At 45.3% G+C, this 14,143-nt stretch overlaps 1 long non-coding RNA gene across 1 annotated transcript; it reads right to left on the reverse strand.

The window, feature by feature from the left end:
- On the reverse strand, positions 1-4,552 carry LOC139277354 (uncharacterized). Its single transcript, XR_011596073.1, has 3 exons — positions 4,515-4,552; positions 955-987; positions 1-57 (listed from the first exon to the last, which is right to left on the reverse strand). It is a non-coding gene; the product is annotated as an uncharacterized lncRNA (long non-coding RNA).
- Positions 4,553-14,143: the final 9,591 nt, after the last annotated feature.

Below are 14,143 nucleotides of genomic sequence, written 5' to 3' on the forward strand. Positions count from 1 at the left end.
TGCTGGGTTTCCCTTCGTTCCTTTCTCCCCTGGAGGTCCTGAGTGTCCCCGTTCACCCTATAGGTAAAAAAAACCTGTTATAAAACAAGAGTGCACAGCACTCACTCAATTACTAATAAACTGGGAAGGTACAGTTTGACAGAGCAGATACTTAAGAACATAAGAATTAGAAGCAGGAGTAGGCCATTTGGCCCCTCGAGCCTGCTCCGTCATTTAATACGTTCATGGCTGATCTTCTACCTCAACTCCACTTTCCTGCCCGATCCCCATATCCCTTGATTCCCTTAATATTCAAAAATCTATCGATCATCTTGAATGTACTCAAAGACTGAGCCTCCATTGCCCTCTGGGGTAGAGAATTCCAGAGATTCACCACCCTCTGAGTGAAGAAGTTTCTCCTCATCTCAGTTCTCAATGGCTGACCCCTTATCCTGAGACTGTGACCCCTGGTTCTAGATTCTCCAGCCAGGGGAAACAATCTCTCAGCATCTACCCTGTCTAGTCCTGTAAGAATTTTGGATGTTTCAATGAGATTACCTCTCATTATTCTAAACTCTAGAGAAAAAAGGCCAAGTCTGCTCAATCTCTCCTCATTGGACAATCCCCCCATCGCAGGATGCAGTCTGGTGAACCTTCGTTGCACTCCCTCAATGGCAACTATATCCTTCCTTAGATAAGGAGACCAAAAATGCACACAATATTCCAGGTGCGGTCTCACCAGGGCCCTATATAATTGCAATAGAACGTTTTTACTCTTATACGCAAATCCTCTTGTAATAAAGGACATGTACCTGCATGTTAACTTTCAGTGATTTGTGCACAAGGACACCCAGGTCCCTCTGGGTCCAACATTCCCCAATCTCTCATCATTTAAAAAATACTCTGCTTTTCTATTTTTTCTACCAAAGTGGATACCCAGGAAGGCCAGACATAGAAAGGAGGGGCTTCTCTTACCCGATCACCTTTACCTCCTGACTGACCAGGGATCTAGAGTTGAACAAAAGAGTTGGTACAAGTTAGAAAAACCAATTCAGATCGAGAATGTAACGTGTTTTTAGAAACATGTGACCATTGAACAACAATTCGCACCTTTAACCATCCCAAGGTATTTTACTGGGCTGGGTGGGGGGGGGGGGGAGGTAGGGGGCATGCGGGGAGACGGGGGGGGGGGCGATGAGTGTGGGGGTGGGGGCGGTGGGCATGGTGGTGGGGTGGTGGGCGGGGTGGTGTGGGGTGGGGTGGCGGGCGGGAGGGTGGGGACGGTGGACGGGGGGGGTGGTGTGGGCGGGGAGATGGGGTGGTGGGCGGGGGGGGGTGGGGTGGGCGTGGTGGTGGGCGGTGGGTGTGCGTTCGGCATGGTGGGGGAGGTGGGGTGTGGTGGGTGGAAACAGATAACATGGATAAAGGGACTAATGCCGATCCATGGTGCAAGAGTTAGGAGAGGCTGTCAAGAGCTTGGTTGAGTAGATGGGTTTCGAGAAGGTTTTGAGAGGTGGAGGGAGAAGTGGATGGGGGAGGGGTTTAGGGAGAGGTTTTTAAAAATTTGTGGGCGATGCTGGCAAGGCCGGCATTTATTGGCCATTCCCCAATTGCCCTCGAAAAGATGGTGGTGAGCTGCCCTCTTGAACGGCTGCAGTCCGTGTGGTGAAGGTCACTGTTAAGGAGGGAGTTCCAGGACGTTGACCCTGCGACGATGAAGGAACGGCCGATATATTTCCAAGTCAGGATGGTGTGTGACTTGGAGGGGAGCTTGGAGGTGGTAGTGTTCCCATGAGCCTGCTGCCCTTGTCCTTCTAGGTGGCAGACGTCACGGGTTTGGGAGGTGCTGCCGAAGAAGCCTTGGCGAGTATCCGGTAGTAGGCCAGAGTCGGAGAACCTAAGGGTCCAGAGGGGATGTAAGGATGGAGCAGCCTGCAGAGATAGGGCCATGGAAGCATTTGAAGATGAGGATGAGGGCAAGGAATCCACTCAGAATCTAATCCTGCTGTATCAGTGTATTGGGGGACAAGGAGCCCAATACAGTTCAGCAAGTGTGGATGTAATGGGTGAGTGGGCAGAGTATGTGAGTGGGCAGAGTATGGGAGGCGGAGAACATGCAATAAAAGGTGGCATATTGTGGGTATAACGTATAATACCGGCAAAAATCAGCGTCAATTAATCTTGTGAAAAAGGAGCTGCAAGAATATGTGTCTGGGAGCAGAGCTGAAGGTTATCAGGTTCCTGTGATGCAGGAGTTGGGGAATGAGTGGCGGAGGAACCATGGTGTATGGAGGGCAGTAGCCCAGGCTGAAGAGTGAAGATGGGAGAAGGATGAATAATCAGGAGTTCTGCTTAATCAGCTTTGGGAATGTGGAAGATTTGAGCCAGAACGTTCCCTCGGGGATGAAATGATTTGACGGAGGAGGATGTGGGTGGTACAAGGAGTGGGCTGAATGGACCACCATGTCGCAATATTCTGATGCACACGATGTGGCACACGAGACAATGGAGGTATAGTGGTGGGTGGAGGACAATATTTCCCTTTAAGGTGCGCAATATTTTGAATGGGCCGCACAGTGCCTTTAAAGGGGCAGCGCACCCCCCAAAAAATTAAAGGGAACACCAATGGAGGTGACTGTGAAGTTAGTAGTGTGTTCCAAAAAGTCTGCTTAGATTTGTGGGCAGGCTCAGATGGGGTGGTGGGGAAAGTCAAATATCTCTATGACTGTAACACGGTCTTGGAATATGAAGGTGGGCTGCCATTTTGGCTGCGTTGTATGCTGGTCCGTTAATGATTCTCCAGCTATGATTGGTCCGCACTCGACCAATAGCATTGCGGTTTGCACCGACCAATCAGCAACGCAGCCAGGACCCTCCAATCACACAGGTTACACAATCATAATCACACACACACAATAAAAAAAAATCTAGTTCAGATTCACCCCCACTTGAACTGGAGTAAAACATTTTGCAAACTACAGCACCATCAAACGACAAGTTGTGGCACGACGTTAGTCGAAATAACTGCTTTCAGTAGTGCCATCTGTAGACACTTAATATGATTGCAGCCCGAGATTATTTTTTTTAAACAGTAAAGCAGGAATCTCAAGTGTTAGCATTCCCAGTGCAACTCCACATTCTCACGAAGGCTTACACCCGAAGGTTTACCTATCTTTTCTCTTCCCAGATGTTGCAAGAATGACTTGCATTTATATAGCGCCTTTCACGGCCACTGGACGTCCCAAACCGCTTTACAGCTAATGAAGTACTTTTGAAGTGTAGTCACAGTTATAATGTGGGAAACGCAGCAGCCAATTTGCGCACAGTAAGCTTCCACAAGCAGCGATGTGATAATGACCAGCTAATCTGTTTTTTTAATAATGTTAATTGAGGGATAAATATTGGCCAGGACACCAGGGATAACTTCCCTGCTCTTCTTCGAAATAGTGGCCATGGGATCTTTTATGTCCACATGAGAGAGCAGACGGAGCCTCGGTTTAATGTCTCATCCGAAAGATGGCACCTCCGACAGTGCAGCACTCCCCCAGCACTGCACTGGGAGTGTCAGCCTGGATTATGTACTCAAGTCTCTGGCGTGGAACTTGAATCCACAACCTTCTGACTGATGTTGTAGCTCCAACAGCTTCCGTTTTTGTTACAAATTTCCAGCATGTTTCCATTTATAGTGCTGGAGTTTGTCTATTTTGTGGATTTATTGAGATAAGACTTGACTCAGCTCCATTAGATCAAATTGCTTTCTGCCTCAACCAATTTTGGGGGAAGAGGAGGCAAATCGAAGAAGAATAAAAGTGTTGTTATAAAAATGGAAAACGCTGAAAGTACATAAGCAGGCGAGCAATTCTGACATTGACGTTTCGTTGACCTCTCCTAGTGACCCTCTGGAGTTTGATTTAGAAAGCAGAGATTGGGTTTTCTACAAATGCACAGAAATCTGGGCCTGCATTTTTCAACTGAATAACAACTTGCATTGATATACCTGTAGTACCTTAACGCAGAATAGAAATATCCCGAGTTGCATAATGGAGGCATAATCAAACATCAAAATCAACTTGGCCTCAAATGGGTCGATAAGGGAGTGGGTCCAAGGGCAAATATAACTCAGGAGAGTGGCACATATTTTGCCGTTATTCTGCCGTAAACCAGATACATGTAAAAGTATCTTAAATTGAAGCTCTGGTTTTCTAAAATGCCTCACATTTATTAATTTTACTTATCGAGAAAAGGTAACTGGAGGACACCAATTTAAGATTATTGGCAAAAGAACTAGAGGGGGAGATGAAGAGAATTTTTTTACGCAGCGTGTCATTGTGATCGGGAACCCGCTGCCTGAAAGGGAGCAGATTCAATAGTAACTTTTAAAAGGAAATTGAATAATTACTTGAAGGAGAGAACTATGCAGGGCTACGGGGAAAGAGCAGGGGGAGTGGGATTAATTGGACAGCTCTTTCAAAGAGCTGGCACAGGCACGATGGGCCGAATAACCTCCTTCTATTCTATAATTCTATGATACTTACAGTCTGCCCTGGTTCTCCAGGTCTCCCCTCGTTTCCCTGAGAAAGAAACACATTGAGAAGTGTTAATCAATAGATATCGATTCGCCATGCCTTGACATGGCGGAGACATGCCCTGATACAGGCAACAGAGAGGTGTCAGCTGAGGGAAAGGGTATTCGGGAGAGTAAATCACCCATGAGCCATTAAAGGTGGGGTGCAGAGATTGAAATCTGACAGAGATGTGGGGCACGTAATCCATGAAACTGAAATCGACCAAACACAAAGGACACTCTTGTCACCAGGATTTCCGCAGGGTTTAACAGTGATTGGGTGAAATGTTTGCACGGTGAAAGAAAGTAAGGCTTGCATTTCCACAGCGCCTTTCACGACCTCAGGACGTCCGAAAGAGCTTTACAGCCAACGAAGCACTTTTGAAGTGTAGTCGCTGTCATAATGTAGAAAATATGTGCACAGCAAGCTCCCACAAACAGCAATGTGATGATGACCAGATAATCCATTTTTAGATGTTTGGTTGAGGGATTAATATTAGCCAGGACACCAAAATAGTGCCTTGGGATCTGTTATGTCCACCTGAGAGAGCAGAGGGGTCCTCAGTTTAACATCTCATCCGAAAGACAGCACCTCTGACAGTGCATCACTCCCTCAGCACTGCACTGGGAATGTCAGACTAGATTTACATGCTCAGGTTCCTGGAGTGGGACTTGAACCCACAACCTTCTGACTCAGAGGCAAGTGTGCTACCCACTGAGGCACAGCTGACACACAGTGCCAAGAAGACGTGTATCACACAATATTAAAGTGTGTTGCGTTAATTGCAGTGTATTAGCACTGACATGCTAAGTAAGGCCCAGTGATAACTTTCACGACATTAATTTTGCATCGAACCAGTAGGAGGCGATCTGCTGGCACCAGATTTTCTGGAGAAGATCAGTGTCGGCCGGGCAATGGAAACTGCATTGCAGGTCGGGACAGGCAGACCGAGATGCATGGGTCAGCAGCCTCTCTCCCCCCCCGCACCCCCCCGGTGTTCACAATGCTGCCTGGGGTGGCGCTGTCTCTGGAGTCAACTGGTGAAATTCGCCCATTCAGCTGGGTCTGAGAGACGACAGGGAAAGTCAATAAAGAGATAAAGTCAATGAAGGCTGAATCATTTATAAAAAAGAAATCAAGAGAAGACTTTCTTCAACAGACATTAGTTGGATGGGGGAGGGAGGTGGGTTAAGTGTACCAGAGGAAGAGGGAGATGATATGGTCTGAATGTGCTGTGTGTGCGGAGTGGACCTCAATGACAGTAAAAGATAGATGGGCCGAATGGTCTTCTTTTATTTGGTCCCACCACTTTTCTCATGAATTATGTTCTCACCTTTTCCCCTCTGGGACCGCTGGGACCTGGCAATCCCTATGCAAAGAAACAACATTCATGGAATTACTGCCAGAATAACACAAGGAACACGCACGGATACGCACAATAAACTGTCAAAGCTGTCTCGCTGGGCCTAGGCACTTGAGTCGAGGCGATATCCCATTTATCGCAATACGATGAGAGGTTATTTAAAAGGGCAGTGTTAAAGGGGAATGCGCTCTACTGAACTGCCACATTGGGTTGATCTTCAACTGCTGGATGCCGTTTCGCACCTGAAGGAGTCGGACAGTGGAGGGAGGTGAAGGGAGGGGCACTCCATTAACACCCAACATCCAGAACACCATGCTCAAGAGATTTCTGTGCACAGTGTTGCAAACACTCAACAGTTGATCCCACGATCTACAGAGCACTTTCTGTTTGAAACAACTACTGCGATTCATGCAGGAAAGTGTGACGGTGTGAAAGATTGTATTTAAATCTCCCACGTCTTGCGCGTTGGAAAAACTCCCACAAACGTCGCGGAGCGCGCGAGGGAGGAGTGAGAGGTGACGAAATGCAGTGACACCTTTTAAGCCAAGCAGACCACCTCTCAGTCCAAATGGGCAACACTTTAGCAGGTCCTTTTCGGAGTGAGTTTCTTCAAGTGAGAGTCGGGGCAGATTCTTCAGTGGAAGCAAATGAGCATGTTTGCCAGGAAACATTCCCAAGTCCCACCGGAGGGAGTAATGGCTCTTAGCCACAATGCAACAGCTAGACAACTATTTTGTTGTAATCTGTTAAAACATAAATCGTTAAATCAAATGCCCCCTGATTAAAGTGGGGGGGGGCACTAAAACAGAAACTTTCAAACATGTGCCCACTTGTTTTTTTTTGAGGGCACCAACACACAAATTATACAAGTGTCCCCTGGCTAAAAGGGGATGGGGGGGGGTGGCACTAAAACTGACACAATAAACAAATTACATTTTGGACATTAAATTCAAATCAAAATTTGGTTGCCGGGGGTGATGATGCACTCCAGTCCCTCCGGCGCCCACCTCTCGCGGAAGGCTGCGAGCGTACTGGTGGACACCGCATGCTCCATCTCCAGGGACACCCTGGCTCGGATGTAACCGCGGAAGAGAGACAGGCAGTCGGGCTGAACGACCCCCTCGACCGCCCGCTGCCTGGACCGGCTGATGGCCCCCTTGGCCATGCCCAGGAGCAACAGCTCTACAAAACCTGTGAGCATACTCACAGGTGCATACATTACACCCAGAATCACAAAACCATGGAACTCCTTACACTCCCAATCTATCTTGCAGTCTACAAGCTTTTAACAGCCTAGGCTGGCATCGCCCAACCACTAATTCTTGATTTTATCTCATCTTCTCTCTTACCCATTTCGTCCTTGCTGATGTTCTGCACTATGGCCTTTGACCCTTCACCTGTAACATAGACGAGAGTGGGACAATACTTACAAGTGATCCTGACACACCGGGAGCTCCGACTTGTCCTCGATCTCCCTAATAACAGAAATATTGAACCGTCACTGTGATTGTTTTAAAAATTCATTCTCAGGATGTGGGCATCGCTGGCAAGGCCAGCATTTATTGCCCATCCCTAATTGCCTTTGAGAAGATGGTGGTGAGTCGCCATTTCAGAGGGCAGTCCACCACATTGCTGTGGGTCAGGTGTCACATATAGGCCAGACCAGGTAAGGGTGGTAGATTTTCTTCCTGACAAGGCATTAGTGAACCAGATGGGTTTTAAAAAAAAATTCATTAGTTTCATGGTCACGAGCTTTTTAATTCCAGATTTATTTAATTAACTAAATTTAAAATGGCGGGATTTGAACTCACGGCTACCAGGTCATTAACCCAGGCCTCTGCATGACAAGTCCAGTGACAAAACCACTGTGCTACGACACCCTTCTGGCTGGATTGCAATGTTTTTTCCAATCACTGAACACCACATGGACACACTGTGCAGCAAATCAATGCCTTGCACATGGCACTGAGTATCCCGGAACTAGTGGGTGCTGAGCCTTACCACATCGGACACAGGTCCCTCATTGCTCACACGCCTGCCCTGCTTACACCACGGGGCTGCCGCGTGAATGAAGCTGGCCACAAATAGACAAAGAGACCCTCGTCCATTCTGTAACAGTTTGCCCTCTTGATCAATGTCCTCACTCGCTGCCTGGTTCCCTTCCTGCGCCTGCTAGCACTAAAAGGACGGAAAATGGAAAAATGATGCATCTTTTAGAATCTACACGTATGGGGCACAGATTTTGTTTTTTTTTCTTCTCTGAAACATGCCGACTGAGTCTGAACTGAGCAGTTTCCTGTTTATTAAATAGAGAAAGAGAAAAAAAAAGGGAGAAAGGGTGATAGAAAGTAAGAGGGAGAGAAAAAAAGTCAGAGAAATAGAGAGAGAAAGAGAGAGAGAAAGAGAGAGAGAATGACAGAGAGAATGACAGAGAGAAAGAGTGAGCAAGAAAGAGAAAGACAGACAGAGAGAAAGAGAGAGACAGAGAGAAAAAGACAGAAACAGAGAGCGAGAGAGAAAGTCAGAGCGAAAGAGAGAAAGAGGGAGAGAGAAAGAGAGACAGAAAAAGAAAGAAAGAAAAAGTGAAAGAGAGAGTGTGAGAAAGAAATAATGAAAATACTGACTGACTTGCATTTATTTAGTGCCTTTCACGACCTCAGGATATCCAAAGTGCTTTTGCAGCCAGTGGTATTTTTGAAGTTTAGTCACTGTTGTAACGTAAGAACCAAACTCTTCTAACTGCCAACATTGCTTTCAGACAGACGTGCTCACTTACTTTACTTCAAACAGACGTGCTCACTTACTTTACTTCAGACAGACGTGCTCACTTACTTTACTTCAGACAGACGTGCTCACTTACTTTACTTCAAACAGACGTGCTCACTTACTTTACTTCAAACAGACGTGCTCACTTACTTTACTTCAAACAGACGTGCTCACTTACTTTACTTCAAACAGACGTGCTCACTTACTTTACTTCAAACAGACGTGCTCACTTACTTTACTCCAAACAGACGTGCTCACTTACTTTACTTCAGACAGACGTGCTCACTTACTTTACTTCAAACAGATGTGCTCACTTACTTTACTTCAGACAAACGTGCTCACTTACTTTACTTCAAACAGACGTGCTCACTTACTTTACTTCAGACAGACGTGCTCACTTACTTTACTTCAAACAGATGTGCTCACTTACTTTACTTCAAACAGACGTGCTCACTTACTTTACTTTAAATAGACGTGCTCACTTAATTTACTTCAAACAGACGTGCTCACTTACTTTACTTCAAACAGATGTGCTCACTTACTTTACTTCAAACAGACGTGCTCACTTACTTTACTTCAGACAGACGTGCTCACTTCCTTTACTTCAGACAGACGTGCTCACTTACTTTACTTCAAACAGATGTGCTCACTTACTTTACTTCAAACAGACGTGCTCACTTACTTTACTTCAAACAGATGTGCTCACTTACTTTACTTCAAACAGACGTGCTCACTTACTTTACTTCAGACAGACGTGCTCACTTCCTTTACTTCAGACAGACGTGCTCACTTACTTTACTTCAAACAGATGTGCTCACTTACTTTACTTCAGACAGACGTGCTCACTTACTTTACTTCAGACAGACGTGCTCACTTACTTTACTTCAGACAGACGTGCTCACTTACTTTACTTTAAATAGACGTGCTCACTTAATTTACTTCAAACAGACGTGCTCACTTACTTTACTTCAAACAGACGTGCTCACTTACTTTACTTCAAACAGACGTGCTCACTTAATTTACTTCAAACAGATGTGCTCACTTACTTTACTTTAAATAGACGTGCTCACTTAATTTACTTCAAACAGACGTGCTCACTTACTTTACTTCAAACAGATGTGCTCACTTACTTTACTTCAAACAGACGTGCTCACTTACTTTACTTTAAATAGACGTGCTCACTTAATTTACTTCAAACAGACGTGCTCACTTACTTTACTTCAAACAGATGTGCTCACTTACTTTACTTCAAACAGACGTGCTCACTTACTTTACTTCAGACAGACGTGCTCACTTCCTTTACTTCAGACAGACGTGCTCACTTACTTTACTTCAAACAGACGTGCTCACTTACTTTACTTCAAACAGACGTGCTCACTTACTTTACTTCAGACAGACGTGCTCACTTCCTTTACTTCAGACAGACGTGCTCACTTACTTTACTTCAAACAGACGTGCTCACTTACTTTACTTCAAACAGACGTGCTCACTTACTTTACTTCAAACAGACGTGCTCACTTACTTTACTTTAAATAGACGTGCTCACTTACTTTACTTCAAACAGACGTGCTCACTTACTTTACTTCAGACAGACGTGCTCACTTACTTTACTTCAAACAGATGTGCTCACTTACTTTACTTTAAATAGACGTGCTCACTTAATTTACTTCAAACAGACGTGCTCATTTACTTTACTTCAAACAGACGTGCTCACTTACTTTACTTTAAATAGACGTGCTCACTTAATTTACTTCAAACAGACGTGCTCACTTACTTTACTTCAAACAGACGTGCTCACTTACTTTACTTCAAACAGATGTGCTCACTTACTTTACTTCAAACAGACGTGCTCACTTACTTTACTTCAGACAGACGTGCTCACTTACTTTACTTCAAACAGATGTGCTCACTTACTTTACTTTAAATAGACGTGCTCACTTAATTTACTTCAAACAGACGTGCTCATTTACTTTACTTCAAACAGATGTGCTCACTTACTTTACTTCAAACAGACGTGCTCACTTACTTTACTTTAAATAGACGTGCTCACTTAATTTACTTCAAACAGACGTGCTCACTTACTTTACTTCAAACAGACGTGCTCACTTACTTTACTTCAGACAGACGTGCTCACTTACTTTAATTCAAACAGATGTGCTCACTTACTTTACTTTAAATAGACATGCTCACTTAATTTACTTCAAACAGACGTGCTCACTTACTTTACTTCAACCAGATGTGCTCACTTACTTTACTTCAAACAGACGTGCTCACTTACTTTACTTCAAACAGATGTGCTTACTTACTTTACTTCAAATAGACGTGCTCACTTACTTTACTTCAAATAGACGTGCTCACTTACTTTACTTCAAACAGACGTGCTCACTTACTTTACTTCAAATAGACGTGCTCACTTACTTTACTTCAAACAGACGTGCTCACTTACTTTACTTCAAACAGACGTGCTCACTTACTTTACTTCAAATAGACGTGCTCACTTAATTTACTTCAAACAGACGTGCTCACTTACTTTACTTCAAACAGACGTGCTCACTTAATTTACTTCAAACAGATGTGCTTACTTACTTTAAGGCCCACTGATCCTGCTGGTCCCCTGTCTCCCTGCAAAAAGTGAACAACCCAATTCATTACAATTAGCTATTTTGTCCATTTAATTAACAATTTGGAGAGGCCGATGAGCAGAACAGGCGGCTCGTCCATCTCTGACCCATGACCAACTTCGATACGGCATAGTCATTGTCCGCCTCGCGCTCAGCGGCAGGCGATATGGGATTGGAGACGACAGGAGCGTCCAACCATGAGCACAGAAAGTGTCAGGTGGTGCAGGGATGGTCCGTGTGTGTCGATAATTAGTCAGGTCACCTGGTGAGGTTCCACCTGACCGTCACCTGGACACAGTGGCCTCAACATACTCTGCTGCTAGTGCAGTAGATGTGAGTTCCCATCAGTGTCCCGCCACGCACTGAATTCCTGATGTCAGCTGTGCTGTTCTGGGAAGCCCTCCTCAAATGGTGAGCCGGCACTGGGGGATGGGATCACAGTTACATCAGATTTTCAGGCAGAGGCTGGAACAGCTGACCATGGCTGTCTGTCCACACTGGAGTACACACCAAGCAACTTACTCTGCAATGACTTCCGATAACCGTTGTCATAATAAGTGACTTGGATATTGGAATACAGAGTAAAATTTCAAAATTTGACGATGATAACAAACTTGGAGGTATGTCAAACAGTGAGAATGATACCTATCGACTGCAACAGGACATAGATAGGCTGGGAGAATGGGCAGACAAGTGGCAGATGGAATTTAATACAGAGAAGTGTGAGGAGATACATTTTGGAAGAAGGGATAGAGAGAGGCAATATAGACTTAATGGCACAGTTGTAAAGAGTGTGCAGGGACAGAGGGACCTGGGGGTTCATGTGCATAGATCTTTGAAGGTGGAGGACATAGTGATAGAATAGTTACCAAAGTATATGGGATCTTGGGCTTCATAGATAGAGTTATTGAGTACAAAAGCAGGGAAGTTATTCTGAACCTTTATAAAGCTCTGGTGAGGACACAACTAGAGTACTGCATCCAATTCTGGTCATCATACTTTCGGAAGGATGTGAAGGTCGTTGCGAGGATGCAGAGATTTATCAGAATGTTTCCAGGGGTGAGGGATTTTAGCTACAAGGTTAGGTTGGAGAAGCTTGGGTTATTCTCCTTGGAGCAAAGGAGATTGAGGGGAGATTTGCTAGAGGTGTACAAGGTTATGATGGGTTTGGATAAGGTAGACAGAGAAAGGCTGTTGCCATTAGCCGATGGTACAAGGACTAGGGGACACAGAGTTAAGGTTTGGGGCACGAGATACAGGGGGGATGTGAGGAAGAACTTTTTTATGCAGCGAATGGCAATGACCTGGAACTCGCTGCTGACGAGGGTGGTGGAAGCAGAGACAATCAATGATTTCAAAAGGAAATTGGATAGGCACTTGAGGGAAATAAACTTGCAGGGCTCCGGGGATAGAGCAGGGGAATGGGACTGACTGGATTGCTCTACAGAGAGCCGGCATGGACTCGATGGGCCGAATGGCCTCCTTCTGTGCCGTAACGACTCTATGACTTTACAGATACTGAAGGGCCTGCTGTGTATTTCCAGTTTCTTTCTGTAGCACCGGTGAAAAAATAACATCAACTTTACATCATTTTGTTTATTAGTGTTTCAGAATTGGCTACTTTTTCATTTCAGGTACTCAGCGCCTGCTTCAAGCATTTCCAGGTAAGGGACAGCATTCACATAAATCTCCTTTGGACTGCCCAACAATGTGCCTCCTACCCAACTTCCCGACCTGAGCCAGATTGCTAATGTATTGCCAGATCGAGACTGGACCTTCATAATTGTCAGACAGCAAAGACTTTCCTGCTCATTAGTCAGGACTGGATTTGAACTCAGGTTCCGGAGATAAAGGGTCGGTCTCTAACCCAATACACCACTCCAGTTTCTCTCTTAACATGAACATTTCCTTCTTGATTTTATATGTAATGTATTCATTCATGGGAAGTGGGTATCGCCGGCAAAGTTAGTATTTATTGCCCATCCCTAACTGCCCTCGAGCCTTCTTGAGCCGCTGCAGTCCGTGTGGTGAAAGTGCTCCCACAGTGCTGTTAGCGAGGGAGTTCCAGGATTTTGACCCAGCGACGATGAAGGAACGACCAATATATTTGCAGGTCAGGATGGTGTGTGACTTGGAGGGGAACTCAGAGGTGATGGTGTTCCCATGCGCCTGATGCCCTTGTCCTTCTAGGTGGTAGAGGTCGCAGGTTTGGGAGGTGCTGCTGAAGAAGCCTTGGCGCGTTGCTGCAGTGCATTTTTACATATACGCCATGACAAAATCCCAGATAAAGGATTGTTACACACAAGACATGGGAGCAATCACTTACCCGCAATCCTGCTACTCCGGCCTCTCCGGGCTGGCCTCTGTCTCCCTGTCCATCAAAAACAAGACATCCTGTTAAATACCTAACTGGAACTATAAGACTTTGCTCCTTTTCATTTAGAGAGCTGTTTCACTCACCCACTGTTTGCCTTTCTAACTCTTTTCACAGGTGGTCTGAGATAACCTTATTTGACCCAGAAATCACGGCCTCCCTGGGTCTGTACGGAGTGCGTACAGACCCGGGAAGGCATCGCAAAAACCTGTTTTCAGCGCATAATGTGCATGCTCCAGCTTGATAGATCCTCCGCATCTCGGGAGTGAAGACAATCGCATGGGCAGGATTGTGGTGGTCACCCATATCTTGCCCAGCGGATGTCCTGAAAACTCTTGCGCCTGATAAAAGCAGGCACATGGCCAACTTTTACAGGCGTAAAAGTTTTAAAACACACAAAAACATAATAAAATTTTAAAAACACATTTTATTGCTTAAAAACCCTGTCCACTGCGGTAAGTTTATTTTAAACCAT

This window comes from Pristiophorus japonicus, chromosome 12 (genome assembly GCF_044704955.1).
Source record: "Pristiophorus japonicus isolate sPriJap1 chromosome 12, sPriJap1.hap1, whole genome shotgun sequence".
Lineage (NCBI taxonomy): Eukaryota > Metazoa > Chordata > Chondrichthyes > Pristiophoridae > Pristiophorus > Pristiophorus japonicus.